This window comes from Microtus oregoni, unplaced genomic scaffold (genome assembly GCF_018167655.1).
Source record: "Microtus oregoni isolate MIOR12 unplaced genomic scaffold, Mior012 000006F_ref0000085, whole genome shotgun sequence".
NCBI lineage: Eukaryota > Metazoa > Chordata > Mammalia > Rodentia > Cricetidae > Microtus > Microtus oregoni.
In genome coordinates, this window is record NW_024543065.1 from 44,784,643 (window position 1) to 44,800,227 (window position 15,585).

General features: G+C 46.1%; 1 protein-coding gene across 3 annotated transcripts in view; it reads left to right on the forward strand.

Moving 5' to 3' along the window:
• The window catches only part of LOC121449102 (ubiquitin carboxyl-terminal hydrolase 29-like), a 207,715-nt gene that overhangs the window by 179,671 nt on the left and 12,459 nt on the right, over window positions 1-15,585 (forward strand). For all 3 annotated transcript variants that reach the window (XM_041653316.1, XM_041653317.1, XM_041653318.1), the window contains 2 exons: window positions 1,670-1,806; window positions 14,510-14,583. The gene's annotated coding sequence lies outside the window, so the exon portion shown is untranslated. The remainder of the gene's footprint in view (window positions 1-1,669; window positions 1,807-14,509; window positions 14,584-15,585) is intronic.

Below are 15,585 nucleotides of genomic sequence, written 5' to 3' on the forward strand. Positions count from 1 at the left end.
GGGGAAACTGTGAAGCCGAAGTCCTAGGGACAGGGCTGATGGACTGGTCACAGCTCTGTGACTGGGAGTTGGAAATCTGCTGATACACAGTTGCATTTATTTTAGACCATCTTAGTTCTCTTAATAGCCACTCGTTGCCTATCTCTGCTTCTGTTGCCGTACTTTCAACTCTCAGGTAAAGCCTCTGGGATGCATTATAGAACAGAACACTAGCTTCCACAGGTCCCAAAGCAGTGGATGCTGTTTGATGGCAGAGTTGTCCCTGGTGTGCCATGGTCTACCTGCCCGGTGTTCTTATCAGTGAATTTGGTAAATACCTAGACTTGTGATTTTTATTTGTCATGTGGCACACAACCACGTACACGTCACTTAAGATAAATATTTTAAAACAGATAAAACATATATATGTATGGATGCTAGGGATGCAGACATGGGAGCTTGTGATGGGAGGCTCTGTGCATCCTAACGACAAATAAGAAATGTTTATCGGTTACCCTGAGCTACATCTAGACCCAGGTTTTGCAACTACATCATGTTGCATGAAATATTTCATTCTCTGAAGCTCTCGCTGCCCTCTCCTCACCCTCTTGACCACCCACTCCTTCCTCTCTACAAGTGGTTTCCATGGTGATATTCTCTGGTTGCTAGCGAGGTTGAGTACCCTGCAGAGGGAGCCATGGCGGGAGGGCAGGCTTCTAGCCAAGGACAAAGTGGAATGTGGGTGGATGGGAAGACTCAACAGGGGTTAAATCCTGCTGTAGGAGAACACAAAGGGCTGAGGAAGGATAATGCCTTGGGGTGCCTGGCCGAGTGGGAAGCGAGAGTTTGGATGCATATGGCCAAGGTTCATTGCTTACGTGTATGGAATTATCAAAGAATAAATGAAAGACATTCTGTTTCAAAATAATAATAATAATAATCGAAACAATAAGTCCTTCAGTCCCTTTCTGCCGCCCCCTTATTGGTCCACTCAAGCCCTTGGCACTTACTAAAGGCCTCTAGGTCATTTTTGGATTAGAGGGGGGCAGAAATGTAGCCATGCAGGCTGCTGACTGAAACGGAAGTCCTGGGTCCTTGGTGGGCAGCTGCCGCAGGTGCGAGTTAAAGCCTCATTATGTCCTCTCCTTGTTCGCCACTCAGTACATTCTGTCCTTCTTCTTTTTCTTTTCTTTTCTTTCTTTTTTTTTTTTTTGTGCGTGTGTGGTTGATGGAGGACTTCCTTTATGTGCCAAGAAGGTTATTAGGCACTTGAATGCAATTTCAAAACCTCTTTGCTATAAGAAATGAAACACCGCTCTGCAAAAGGAGTCCAATAGCTCTTCCAGAGAATCAAAAGCTTGAGAGTTCTATTTATTCCGGTTTCAAAAGACATCAGGCTCTTTTGTATTTCCCCAGATTTTTCTGTTTTTTTTTTTATTTCTTTCTCTCTTTCTCTCTCTCGCCCTCTTTTTTGGTCCGGAAGGCTTATCATTTATTGAGAGCAGGGTATTGAAGTCCTGCTACCGCTATTGTCCTAGAACTCATCTAGAGTTTTGCATCTAATAGCGTTTGTTTTCTAAAATTGGGTGCACCTGTGTTTGGGATGCATGTGTTTAGAATGTTAATGGCCCCGTGATGGATTGTTCCCGTAATCAGTCTGAAGTGACCCTCTTTATCTTTTTTTTTCTAGTTTTGACATTGGGCTCTTGTTTTGGGGCGACCCACGAGTCCCCAACCATCTGGAAGAACTAACAGGAAAGGAGTGAAAGCCAGGACTCAACCACAGCTTCAGGACCTGAAGGAGGCTTCTTCCAAGATCAGCATCTGGTGAGGGCAATGGCAGGCCTAAGTTGTCTGGAACTGTGAGTTCAGAAACCAATGACATCGGGATGCTGCTATGTTCCCTCATGTGAAATCGTCAAAAGAATAAACAAAAGATATTCTATTTAAAATAATAATAACCACAACCATAAGTCCTTCGGTCCACTTCTGCTCCCCCAACTCCATCCCTGTCGCCACGGGTCCACTCACGTCCTTTGGTGCTTACTAAAGACCTCAAGGTCCGTTTTGAATTAGAAGGGGGCACGATGCAAAGATCTGGAGATGGGGGCTTTCAAGTACAGCTTTTAATAGCTGGGGGCAACTCTCCATCAGTCCCAGAGTAGGGAGCAGAGGGTACATGAAAGAGAACCAAGGAACATCTGCTTAAGCAAATGTTCTATTTCCCCCATTCAGAAAAACAATCCAAACTGAGTTTTTTTTTTCTTGGTGGTGGTGGTGTTATTGTTATTGTTTTGTTTTCTTTCTACTATGCATGGGCTGCCTCACAGATTACTTTTGTGAAAGCGTGGACCATTGTGTCCCTAAAATATCACAGTCCTAAGTAGACGGTGGCAGCCCTGAGCAAAGATCCTATGGCAAATATGCTTAATGTGTTTCTCTTTGGGGGGAGCTGATGTGAGGCTGAGTAGAAAGGACACAGGGCAGAGAATTAAGGGTACAGAGCCGAGAAGGCTCAGTGGGTAAAATACTTGCTCTACAATAAGACCCTGAGTTAAGATCCCCGGTACCCGTGGAAAGCCAGAAGAGCTTTTAGGAATCTGTAAATCCCAGCGCTCCTCTATCCAGTGAGATGGGGGCGGAGACTGGTGAGTCCTGGGAAGCTCACAGCTAGCTTGGCACAGATAGCAGTGAACAGAAGACACCCCCCCCCCCCACACACACACCCCAAACAAGGTGGAAGACAGGGACCAGCACCCAACACGTAAGAAGACACACAGACTGCTTTATTTGTTTATTTTTAAAGGTTTGTTTTCATTTTATGTATATACAGATTTGTCTGTGTGTCTGTCTGTGCACTGTTAGTGTGTACTGCCCGAGGAGGTCAGAAGAGAGCATCAGATCCCTTGGAACTGGAGTTATAGACCGTTCTGAGCTGCAGCGTGGTTGCTAGGAATCGAACCCCTGTGCTCTGGAAGGGCAGGCAATGCTGTAATTTTAAAAAGCCGTGAAGAGAAGCCATGCCATGCAACAAGGCTCACACAAGAAGTTTATTGGAAAAGGAGAGAGAAGAGACAGAGAAAGGGGCAGAGAGGGGCAGAGAGGACGGCAGAGACTTGTCCCTTGGGACAAGAGTGGTGGAAGAGAGAAGGAAAGGGGGAGAAAGAGATGAGAGGTGGACAAGACCCACCTTTTAAAAAGGGAACGTAGTGAATGTGCACAGGAGCTACTCTTAGTGGCTGCAGTTGAGGACGGATCCTGTCAGGACCCCGAGGGCGGCCCAGTACAGACGCCTGAATACTAACAGTCAATGCTCTTAACCATAGAGCCATCTCTCCAGCCCCACAGAGAACTTGTTTTTGAAAAATTAAGAATATGCTGGGCATGGTGGTGTACACCTTTAAGACCAGTACTCAGGAGTTAGAGGTAGGTGTTTGCCTGTGAGTTTAAGGCTAGCCTAGTCTATACAGAGAATGCCAGGACAGCCAGCACTACATAGTGAGACTTTTTGTCTCAGAAAGCCCTTCATGTATATGTAGATATCGATATATATGTAGATGTATAACTATCATGATACATATGTATAAATGTGCCGTGATCTATGTGATACTGTGACCCTCTGTGAATAGGACATAGGGAGTTAGAGCTAACCTGAGCAACCTTCACATTCCTTGTGGTTGGTTCTGTGCAGATTGTCTTAGTCCCCCCCCCCCCCCCCCCCCCCCCCGTGTGACAAACTGCCTGAACAAAAGCAGCTGACAGCCAGAGCAGGGTCTACTCTGACCCACCGTCTCAGAAGATCTCAGTCCGTCAAGGTGGAAATGGTGTAGGGGCTACAGGATCTGTGGCTACTTCTCCAAAAAAGTACAAACGAGGAATTCGAGAAAGCAGACTGTGGCCAGGCTGGGTAGACCAGCGAGGCCCACGCCAGTGATCTAGGACTACCAGCTAGGCTCCTCTTCCCCCACTCAGGTCCCCAGCCACAACACCATCACCAGCTGGGGACCCAGCGCTCTAACATGGGGCTTGTAACAGACACCTCACATTCAAGAACTGTGAACCTCCTTATGCCAGGCAAGCATTCCACTCCTGAGCTATAGCACTGGCTGCCAGCATTTTAATTCAGCAGTTCCCGACCTGTGGGTGGGTTGAGACCTCTCTGGGGGTCAAATGGTCCTTTCACCAAGGTCCCATATCAGATATCCAGCATATCTTATATTTACATTACCATTCATAACAGTAGAAAAATTACAATTATGAAGTAGCAAAGAAATAATTATTTTGGTGGGAGGATCACCACAACACGAGGAAATGTATTAAAGGATCACAGCATTAGAAAGGTTGAGAACTGCTTCCTTAATGGCTTCTCTTCCTTACCATATCCTGTAATAGAAAATGATTGGAGAAAAACCCAATATCCTTCAAAGGGAACTGACCAATGTGTATGTATATATGTATATACATAAACACATTATATATACATATATACATACACACACACACACACACACATATATATATATATATATATATACCTATATTGGGTTTGGGGGCTTCGAATCCTTTTAAGATAATTATTAACTTATTTTGCACATATGTGTGTGTGCTTATGTGAGTTAAAGCACATGCCATGCATACAGGTTCCCTTGGAAGCCAGAGGCTCAACCGATATGCATAGTGGAAACTGAACCCGGGTTCTCTGCAGGAGCAGTAAATGCTCTAAACGGCTGAGCCATCTCTCCAGCCCCTAAGAAGATCGATATTTATTTATTTATCTATTTATTTATTTGTGTTCAGTGCACATTAAATTCATTTATTAAACCTTATTTGGCCCCGGGGATGTCGCTCAGTTGGTAGACTACTCACCTAGCTTGTTCGAAGCCCTGGGCTCAATTCCCAGCATGGCATAAACAGGCCGTGGTGGCGTACGGGTGTAGACCTAGAACTTCAGACCTGGAGGAAGTTCAAAGTCATCCTCGGCTACATTAACAAGTTTGAGGAGAGCCTCAGTACATGAAACCCTGTTTCAAAAAGTTAAAAAACAGAAACAGGGGGCTAGAGAGATGGCTCAGCAGTTAAGAACACTGACTACTCTTCCAGAGGACCTGGGTTCAAATTCCTAGCACCTATATGGCAGCTCACACCTGTCTGTAGTTCCAGTTCCAGGGGCTCTGACACACTCACATAGACATACATACAGGCAAAGTACCAAATCAACTTAAAATAAAAAATAAACTTAAAACAATAACAATTAAATAAATAAACAAAAGTAGAGTCTGGCACAATGTCCCACGCCTTTAATCCCGGCACTTAAGAGGCAGAGGGCAGGTAGACCTCAGTCAATCAACCAATTAATCAATAAATAATAAAAACAGAGGCGGAGTTGGAGAGATGGCTCAGAGATTAGGAGCACTGACGACTCTTCCAGAAGACCTGGGTTCAATTCGCTCACATTTGTTTTTAACTCTCCTTCCAGAGGATCCGACACGCTCGCACAGACATACATGCAGGCAAAACACCAATGCACATGAAATGAAGGTAAATTTTAAAAATGCACCGTGTGTTATATGATGGAGAGGGGCCACACCCTCCAGGGCACATGCGTGGAGCCGGAGGATGAGTTTACGGAATAAGCTCTCGCCTTCCAACTCTACTCAAGTCTCGGGATTGAATTCAGGCCGGCAGGCTTTCCCGGCAGGCGCGGCAGGTGCCTTTACTCCCTGAGCCATCTCAACTGCCATCACTGACATATTTTTTGAGAAAGGGTCTCAATATATAGCCTTGGCTGGCTTGAAATTCACCAAGATTCTCCCACATCAGCCTCCCAAGTGCTGGGATTAAAGGCCTGGTCACCCCACCCATCTGGACCCTGGCATTTCTGAGGAACACAGAACGGTCTGTAGAATGTCCCTCAGCCTGGGTTTGTCTGACGCTTCCTGAGTCTCAAAGATCTTCATGTTGGCGCAAGCATGCCTTTCCTGGAGATTAAAGGCGTGTGTCACCACTGCCCGGCCAACACAGGTTTCTTTAAAATTCTTTTGTTCTTGAGTGGATGTCTTCACACCCCTGAACAGGACAAATTGGAACTGAGAGGTTACCAAAGGGTGAAGGGATCTGAAGGGATGGCTTAGTGATTAAGAGTGTGTAGCTCACCGGGGTGGTGGTGACGGAGGCCTTTAATCCCAGCACTCAGGGAGGCAGAGGCAGGCGGATCTCTGTGAGTTCAAGGCTAGCCTGGTCTACAAGAGCTAGTTCCAGGACAGGTTCCCAAAGTTACAGAGAAACCTTGCCTTGAAAAACAAAAACAAAACAAAAAACAAACAAAAAAGAGCTTGTAGCTCCTTCAAGGGATCCAAGTGTAATTCCCAGTACCTGCTTCTAGAAGCTTTTGTCTGCCTGCTGCTCCAACTGCAGGGGATTTAATATCCTCCTCTGGCTTCCTCTCTCACCTGCACACGTGTTCACATACATACCCCCACAGAGGATTTAAAATTAGGAAGGGTAGGGTAGATGGTGGATCTGGGCAGGGGATAGGAGCGAAAATGAACAAAATAAATTGCATGTATACATGCAATTCTCAAAAAACTGTTTTATTGGGGGCTGGAGAGATGACTCAGCGGTTAAGAGCACTGAGTTCAATTCCCAGCACCAACATGGCACCCAGCCCACAACTGTCTGTAACTCCAAGATCCGACACCCTCACACAGACATACACACAGGCAAAACACCAACGCACATTAAATACAAATAAATAAATGACCTTTAAAAATGTTTTATTATTTTAAAATCTTACATTTGTTTGTGTATGTGAGCGGACAGGCACATGCCATAGGCCACACGTGGAGACGAGAGGACCACTCGTGGGAGTCAATTCTCTTCCCTCCACTGTGCCGGCCCTGGAGGAGGAACTGAAACTTGGCTGACAGTGCCTCTGCCCACCGGGCATCTCATGGCACCACACAGGCTCGGTACCATCCACGATTCTTTCTCGTGATCGTTGCTCCCCGAGAGCCGCCAAGTGATCGCTTTCTCATCCCACGCCTCCAGCTGTCCCTCTGCTAGAATTCTTCTCTCAGCCGGCCCTTTCCTTTATCCCACCTTAATTGATTCCATGCTGATTTTGTGGATTTTAACTTAATTAAGGGCTTGTTTATAATTTGCTACTTTCAGAATTTATCTTCTCCAGGACTGCTCCAGTTTTGATTCTGGATCTTTTCAAACTTTTTGACATTAAAACAAAACAAAACAAAACAATCCTCCCATGCTTTCCAGACACAACGAGACATTCTAGTCTCCTGTTTCCCCTGCCCTGCCCTGCAACCAGCTAATCATCCACAGAGTCCCGGGTCCCTTGTGCATAGAACAAGACTTCAAAATCAAGATCTGAGCTCTGAGTGTGGCTTTTTATAAACCATGGTTTTGGAAATATGTGTATGGGGGGAGTGGATGCATAAAGGCGCCAGCCCATGTATGGGGGTCAGAGGTTAACTTGTAGGAATCAGTTCTATGCTATCCTCCATGGTGTGGATCCTGGGGATCAAACTGGGATCCTGCAGTGATCAAGTCGTCGGGCTTGATGCAAGTGCCTTAATTTATTGACCCATTTCACTGGGCCTGCTTTTTAAATTTATTTTTGTTTTTGAGGCGGGATCTCAGGTAGCCCGGGCTGACCTTGCAGATAAATTTAATTTCCCAAACTTCCTGTCTCCACCCCCCAAGCACTTGGGACACACTTGCATTTCTAAGGGCCCCAGTCTGGAACAATTTAAGTGCTGAGTAATGTTTCCAAAGACATAACTTTTCCAAATCCTTTCATTTTTTTTTGACAGCATGGGTGAATCTGAAGGTCGTCATGCAGCTAGGTGAAATTAGCCAGATGCAGAGGGCTAAATGACATGATCTCACTTGCTGGCGGCATCTAAAAACCTGGAATCATAGGAGCAGGCGAAGGGTGGTTACCAAAGGCCTGGGTGGCCATGATGGGGGGGAGGGAGGGGCGTTGAGATAGTGAACAAAAGACACAAGCTTTCCATTATAGGGTTGGTGAGATGGCCTAGGGGGTAAAGATGCCTCTCAGAGGGGTGGGAATAAAGAGGGGTCTCACCCAGGTGCTCATCCTGAGCAACTTTGTGGGTCGTGCTGACGTGGGCTAAGACTGAACAGCTCGGGGTACAGGAAGAAGAGATTAAGAAGGTCCAGGAGGAGGACAAACACAGTGAGTAATAGCACCTACCACCACAGCCTTCAATTCCACAGGCAGACACATCTCTGTGAGTTTCAGTGAGACCCACCCGGTCTAGGAGTTCCAGGACAACCAGGGCTACCCAAGGGGGAAAAAAAATAATAATAATTAAAAGCCTGCCAAGCAGAGTTCCATCCCAGGGATCCACATGGTGGCAGGATTGAGCTGAGTCCTGCAAACTGTCCTCTGGTGGTCACAGCACATAAGCTTAAAACGTGTGCTAAGACAAAATATGAATTCTAAAACAGTTTTAAAGATGGTACTATGCTAGCCGGGCGGTGGTGGCGCACGCCTTTAATTCCAGCACTCAGGAGGCAGAGGCAGGCAGAACAACTGAGTTTGAAGCCAGCCTGGTCTACAGAGCAAGTTCCAGGACAGGCTCCAAAGCTACAGAGAAACCCTGTCTTGAAAACAAAACAAAACAAAAAACAAACAAGCAAACAAAAAAAAAAGGTACTATGCCCACCTGGGAGCAAATATGGCAATGAAGTGGACTAGAAAAGAGGCCGCGGGAGTGGAGAAAAAATAGGGCTGTTGTTAGTGAATTACGCTGTGCAAAATAGAGAGTGGGCTTGGGGAGAGAAGGCAGCCACAGGGTGTTTACCGCCACTACCACCCCCCACCCCGCAGCCAGAGGAGAAAGCTCAGCTCTCAAATCAGCAATGGAATTTTCCACTGAGCTCAAAAGGCCAGGCTTCGTTCCGAGAATTATATACCTCCGTCTGCAATTAAGGACGGAAAAGGTCTCGCTTAGACGCACAACAATGTGGACGGTCTTCTGCAATGCCTGTTTAAAATCACATCTGTCTGAAGAGCCATCTGCTCTGCAAATTTCCCCTTGATTGTGGCCTTCGTTTTCATCCAAATTTCGAGAGCTGACAACATTGAATTTTATAATCTGCAGACTTTATTGCTTGGGGGTGGGGGCAGTGTCGGGAGGGTGAGATGGAGCCAAGATTGGCCTGGAACTATGTGATGCCGACTGGCTTTGAACGCTTAAAATCCGCTTACCTCAGCCTCCCAGGGCTGAGGGTTGCAGGTGTGTGCCGCCATGCTTGGCAATTTAATTCTTGGGAAGTGTTTATCGATGTCTAACACAAAATAAGTGTTTGATTGCTAGTGTAGCGCGCCGGTTTCTTTGGTGCAGTTTTAACGAACACATGAAGCCTTTGTGTTGCAATTTTGTGTTCTTTTTATTGTAGATCATCGTCATTATTAATTAGGTGTGGGAGTTCGGGGTGTTGTTTTTGTTGCTGTTGTCCTTGTTTTGAGGCTGGGTATCACCTAGGAGACCAGGCTAGCCTCGAACTCTGAGATTTGCTTTCCTCTGCCTCCAGAGTGCAGTGTGCACCACCATGCCCAGCTGTTTGGGATTTTTTGTTCTGTTTAGTTTTGCTTTTCCTTTTTGCATTGGTGTTTTGCCTGCATGCATGTCCGTTTGAGGGTGTCAGATCTTGGAGTTACAGACAGCTGTGAGCTGCCATGTGGGTGCTGGTAATCTAACCAGGTCCTCTGTAAAAGAAGCTGGTGCTCTTAACTGCTGAAGCCATCTCTCCAGCCCCTGTTTTGTTTGTTTGTTTGTTTGTTTTGTTTTTTTTAAGACACAGTTTTACATAGTCCATGCTTGCTTACAACATTCAATACAAAATGAAGCCTGGCTCAAAAAAACAAAACGAAACAAACAAGCAAACAGAAACAAGGGAGGCAAAGGCAGGAGAATCTCTGTGAGTTCAAAGCCAGCCTGGTCTACAAAGAGAGTTCCAGGACAACCAGGGCTACACAGAGAAACCATGTTTAGGAAACACAGGGAAAACAAACCAGAAAATAAAAAACCAAAACAAAACTAAAAACCTCCCCCAAATCACTTAACACAAATCCTAAATCTAAATTGCCCTCCCCCCCCTAGTGTGGTCTCACATTGACCTCTCTCACTGCAAAACACCTGCAGGATGGCACCAGGGGAACTTCATGGTGTTCAGGGCTCAGACCACCATCATAGTGTTCAGCAGAACACACTACAAACCTCAGCTCTTTGTCCTGATATCCGTTCACCACCAGAACATAAAGTCTTAGGAGAGGAAGTTCCAAAGCCACGGTACTTGGTGTGATTGCCTGCATTGAAGAGACACAATGAATCCACTTATATTTTTAATTATTATTATTATTTGATGTTTAAGTTTGGTTTCTGAGGACTGGGAATTGAACATAGGACCTCTGCCTAGCTCTAGAAGGAAGTGCTGTAACCATGAGCTTTAGTTTAGTCTTTTGAGGTAGGATCTCATATAGCTTGAATTATTTTTGTTTGTTTGTTTGGAGTTTTGTTTTGTTTGGAGACAAGATCTCACCGGGTAGCACTGGCTAGCCTGGAACCCTGTTTGTAAAGCAGACTGACCTTGAACTCAAAGAGAGTTGCCTCCTCCGATTTCCTGCCACCTAGCTATCGCGCTGGTGTTGAACTCCATAAGTAGCCAAGGACAGCCTTAAATTCCTCCTCCTCCTGCCTTCACCTCTTAACCACGGATGACAGGGGTACCTTGCCCAGCTTTCTTTTTGAAGTCGAACTATAATTCCAGGGAATCTAATGCCCTCATACAGACATGCATCCGGAAAAAAACACCAATGTACATAAAATGAATACATTATAAACAATTAGATTAAAATCAAAAATTATAGATATTTACAGTTCACAGCATGGATGCTCTGATGTATGTGTCAGTTAAGCTACCGACAAAGCCATCATTTCTCCTTGGTGAGAACACATGAAATCTCTCCTAGAAATTCCCGAATAACATTATTAAGTAGAATTGTTACACTGTGCCGAATGGACATGTTAGGAGGCCAAAAATCCAACAACAGGCAGGCCAGTGGGAGATGAAGTCAGGGTGTGAACTCAAATCCCAACGCCCTTGCTCTCCAGGCCTGCTGCTGCGCTGGCCTCGTGACACGTGATCAGCGAGTGCAATCTGAAATTCAACTACCTCGTCTTGTGGGTTAGTAAATGGGTTGAACAGCAGCCATTAGGGCCCGGTTCCCTAGCCTTGCTCGAAGTGTTTCAGTCAATGTCCTACGGGCGCCACCTTGTGGCGTCTGGCCGCAATTGCTCGTGAACGTCCTTAGGCCATAGAACCTTCCAAAAATTCCATGAACGCAAAATTTACACTTGCAACCCCAGCACTGAGGAGGGGTCTATGTAGTGAGCTCTAGGGCACCCTATGCTACTTCTCTCAAAACCTCAAGAAAGAGCCGGGAATGTGGCTTAATTAATAGATCTCCCGCCTGGAATGCTCAAAGCCCTGGATTTTGTCCCCGGAAGCACATTCCAAACAGGGCCTAATCCTACCCTGGTGCGCACACATCTGTAATCCCAGTACTTGAGACATCTGTTATTCCCGCATTTGAGAGATGAAGACAAGAAATTCAACGTGCCAGGTGGTGGTGGCGCAGACCTTTAATCCCAGCCCTTGGGAGGCAGAGGCAGAGGCTGGTGGATCTCAGTGAGTTCAAGGCCAGTATGATCTACAAAGCGAGTTTCAGGACAGTCTGGACTGTTACACAGAGAAATTCTGTCTCAAAAAAACAAAAAAACATACAAAACAAAACAAAAAAGAAAGAAAGAAAAAGAAATTCAACGTTTTTCTGTCGTGGCCCACACCAGTAGTCCCAGCACTCAGAAGGCAGAGTAAGGATGATCACTGAAAATTCAAGGCAAGCCTGGTCTACATAGGTATTTCCAAGGCAGCCAGGACTATGTAAAGAGACCTTGTCCAGAGAGAAAGAGAGAGAGAGAGAGAGAGAGAGAGAGAGGAAAGAAGGGAGGAAGAAAAAGAAAGGAAGGAAAGAAAAGAAGAAAGGAAGGAAAGAAGGGAGAGAGAGAAAATAGGAAGAAATTCAAGGTCATCCTCAGCTACAGTGAGTTTGGAGCCAGCCCAGATGATGTGAGACCCTGTCTTAAAACACTCAAACAAGTGTCCCTGGGTTTAGTGGCCACACCTACACCCTCTTGCTAAACTCCCTTCCCAGGTGGAGACATAAACTATGTCTTATTTTGTTTTGTTGAGAAGTGTTTTCTCTGTGTAGCCTTAGCTGCTCAGGAACTTGCTCTGTAGGTCAGGCTGGCCTTGAACTCAAAGGGATCCATCTATCTCTACCTCCCAAGTGTCGGGGTTAAGCCACCACAGCCTGCCCATCTTTGAGAGACCTTACTTTCCCTGACCCCAAACGCAGCCTGAGCCATTTCCCCTAACACCCGCTGGCCTGGCCCAGCTCCTCAGTTCCCCAGTAGCTAAACCATCATTGCTAAAAACACTTCTTTCCTGGTTCTACAGAGCGATGTGCTAGATGAGGGTTTGAGAAGAAATGTCGTTTGTTAATGTTGGCCACTCACACCCGAGGAAACTGGGAAAGGAGATCCAAGAATAACCTGCAGAAGTGAGTTTCTTCATTTAGGAGTCAGAGGCAGGTGGATCTCTGCGAACTGAGGCCAGCCTGATCTATGTAGTAGTGAGTTTCAAAGCTGCACACTAAGACCTCCCCAGTGTCCTAGAGTACCAGGCACACATATTCAGGCAAACACTCACTCATACAATACAATAAAATGAGATAGATTCTTGGGTTTTTGTTGTTGTTGTTGCTGTTTGTTTTTAAGAAAGGAAAAGGGGAGCGGTTTAGAGGGAAGAACGTTTCGGTTACTGCAGGATGTAAAGCAGTAACCAGGAAGAAAACTCGACTGCCCTATCCGGCCTTGAGGCTGGCACAAGCTGGGAGTTTAGCAGTTTAGTGGTAGTGGGATAGAAGGGACTCCCTTCCTCTGTAATATAACAGTTCTGTTGAGTTGAAACCGTGGGCTGCGGACAGTGGTGCCGCACACCTTTAATCCCAGCACTTGGGAGGCAGAGGCAGGAGGATGTCTGTGAGTTTGAGGCCATCCTGGTCTATGGAGGGAGTTCCAGGACAGCCAGGACTTGTACAAAGGAAAAGCCTGTCTCAAAAAACATAAACAAACAAACAAACAAACAAACAAAAAACTGCTCTAGGTGGATGTTTAGGTGTTTTTCTCCACCCCAGCCCGCCCTCCCTCTAGGAGAGACAACTCAGTGCTTTACTGGCTGGGTGTGGTAGAACGTAGCTTTTATTCCAGCACGCCTGAGGCAAAAGCCTGGTCTACACAGGTCAGCCTGGTCTACACAGGTCAGCCTGGTCTACACAGGTCAGTCAGCCTGGTCTACACAGGTCAGTCAGCCTGGTCTACACAGGTCAGTCAGCCTGGTCTACACAGGTCAGCCTGGTCTACACAGGTCAGTCAGCCTGGTCTACACAGGTCAGCCTGGTCTACACAGGTCAGCCTGGTCTACACAGGGGTTCCAAGATAAGTAGCACTCCAGAGAGAGAGAGAGAGAGAGAGAGAGAGAGAGAGAGAGAGACCTTGCTAAGAAGAAAAAAGAAAAGAAGGGTATTTATTGCCCTTGCAGAGGATCCAGGTTTAGTTTCCAGCACCCACACAGTTCCATGGGGTCCTATGCCCCCAGTGTCCTCTTCTAGGCTCTGAGGGCCCTGCAGTGTGACGCACAGACGTGCAGGTACAACACCCAGACACATAAAGTAAAAATAAATACATCTTTAAAAACATAAAAGGGGCTGGGAGGTGATGGCTCACGCCTTTAATCCCAGCATGCAGGAGGCAGAGGCAGGCGGATCTCTGTGAGTTCTAGGCCAGCCTGTTCTACAAAGCAAGTTCCAAGACAGCCAGGACATAGAGAAAGCCTGTCTTGTAAAACATAACAAACAAGCAAACAAACAAACAAACAAAAAAAAAAAACAAAAAAAAACCCAAAAGGGATTTCTGAAGTAATTGACTTAATTAGATGAACCTGTCATGATATGTTTCATTTTAAGTGAGAAAGACCTTGAAAAAAATGCAGAAGTGAAAAATGTAGTTTATGGCCAAGTGGTGGTGACACGTGCCTTTAATCCCAGCCCTGGGGAGGCAGACAGGTGGATATGTGTGTGTGTGTGTGTGCATGTGTACGTATGTGTGTACATGTGTGTGCATGTGGATATGGATGCAGCATACTTGAACAACCCAAATGTATTCAGTTTTAACTTGGACTTTTACAATTCTGTGTTGTGTCTACATGTGGGCATTCCCCATGGTGAAGTAATAAAGCCATCAAAATAGCGGCGGAACTAAGTCCACGTGGACACACAAGTTTTCTAAGTCACGAATGTCTGTAAATGCTGTAGCTGTGTTTTCCCAAAGGCACAAACCCCATCTTTTTATTGTCTTTACAGAGCCTGTGAATCTGTAAACAGTTGCTACGTGCAGCCACTAGATGGTGGTAGACACCAAACTTTAAAAAAGCAGAGTAAGTACCCCGGTGCAGCTCGCGGCGTGTGCCCGCCTGTATGTGTCTCTGGGTACGTGTTTCTCTTTTCTGACTCGTTTTGCTTTGTTGAACAAGGTCTTATGTAGCCCAGGCTGGCCCTGAATTTACCATGTCTTAGGCTAAGGTAATCTTGAAGTCCTAATTCTCCGCTCTTCACCCACCAAGTGTTGAAATAATAGCATGAACTGCTGTGCCCAGATAGTGCTGTGTGGTGGGCACAGGGCTTCGTGCATATTAGACAGACATTCTACTAACTCGGTTACATCTCCCAGCTCTGCCGTTTCTGCTGGTTTTCAGTTAACCATTGACAAGTATCTAGCAGGACAGTGGTGGCGCACACCTTTAATCCCAGCACTCAGAGGGTGGCGGGATGCGGGGTGTGGGGAGCAGAGACAGGTGAATCTCTGTGAGTTCAAGGCCAGCCTGGTCTACAAAGTGAGTTCCAGGACAGCCAGGACTGTTTCACAGAGAAACCCTGTTGTCTCAAGGGAAAAAAATAAAGGAAAGAAAGGAAAAGAAAAAGTGAGTCTCAGAGGCAGGGGAGACGGCTCAGAGGTTAAAGCAGTGGCTGCCCTTGGAGAGGACCCACCACCCTCACTGCAGCTCATAAGCAACCGCAATTCCAGCCCACGAGTTCCAGTGCCCTCCTGATATGGTACAGGCAGAATGTTCATGCATATGAAATAAAGAACTCTCAGAAGATTCAATGCTTGCATTTATAGTGTTTTGATACATGTTAGAGTTGCCACACTAAGCTGTCTGAGGCCAGCCTGGTTTACATAGTAGTACATGTATTTATCTCTGTTGCGAAAACACTTAAAATACACGCTTTCTTAGAGATCTTCAGGTGATCTTTTACCAAATATCACCCATTGCTGTTGGTGCAGGTTGAAACAGCCTTAGCTGACCTGGACTACCAAGTAAGCCAGGCTGGCCCTGAATTCACAGAGATCCACCTGCCTCAGCCTCAGTGCAGGGATT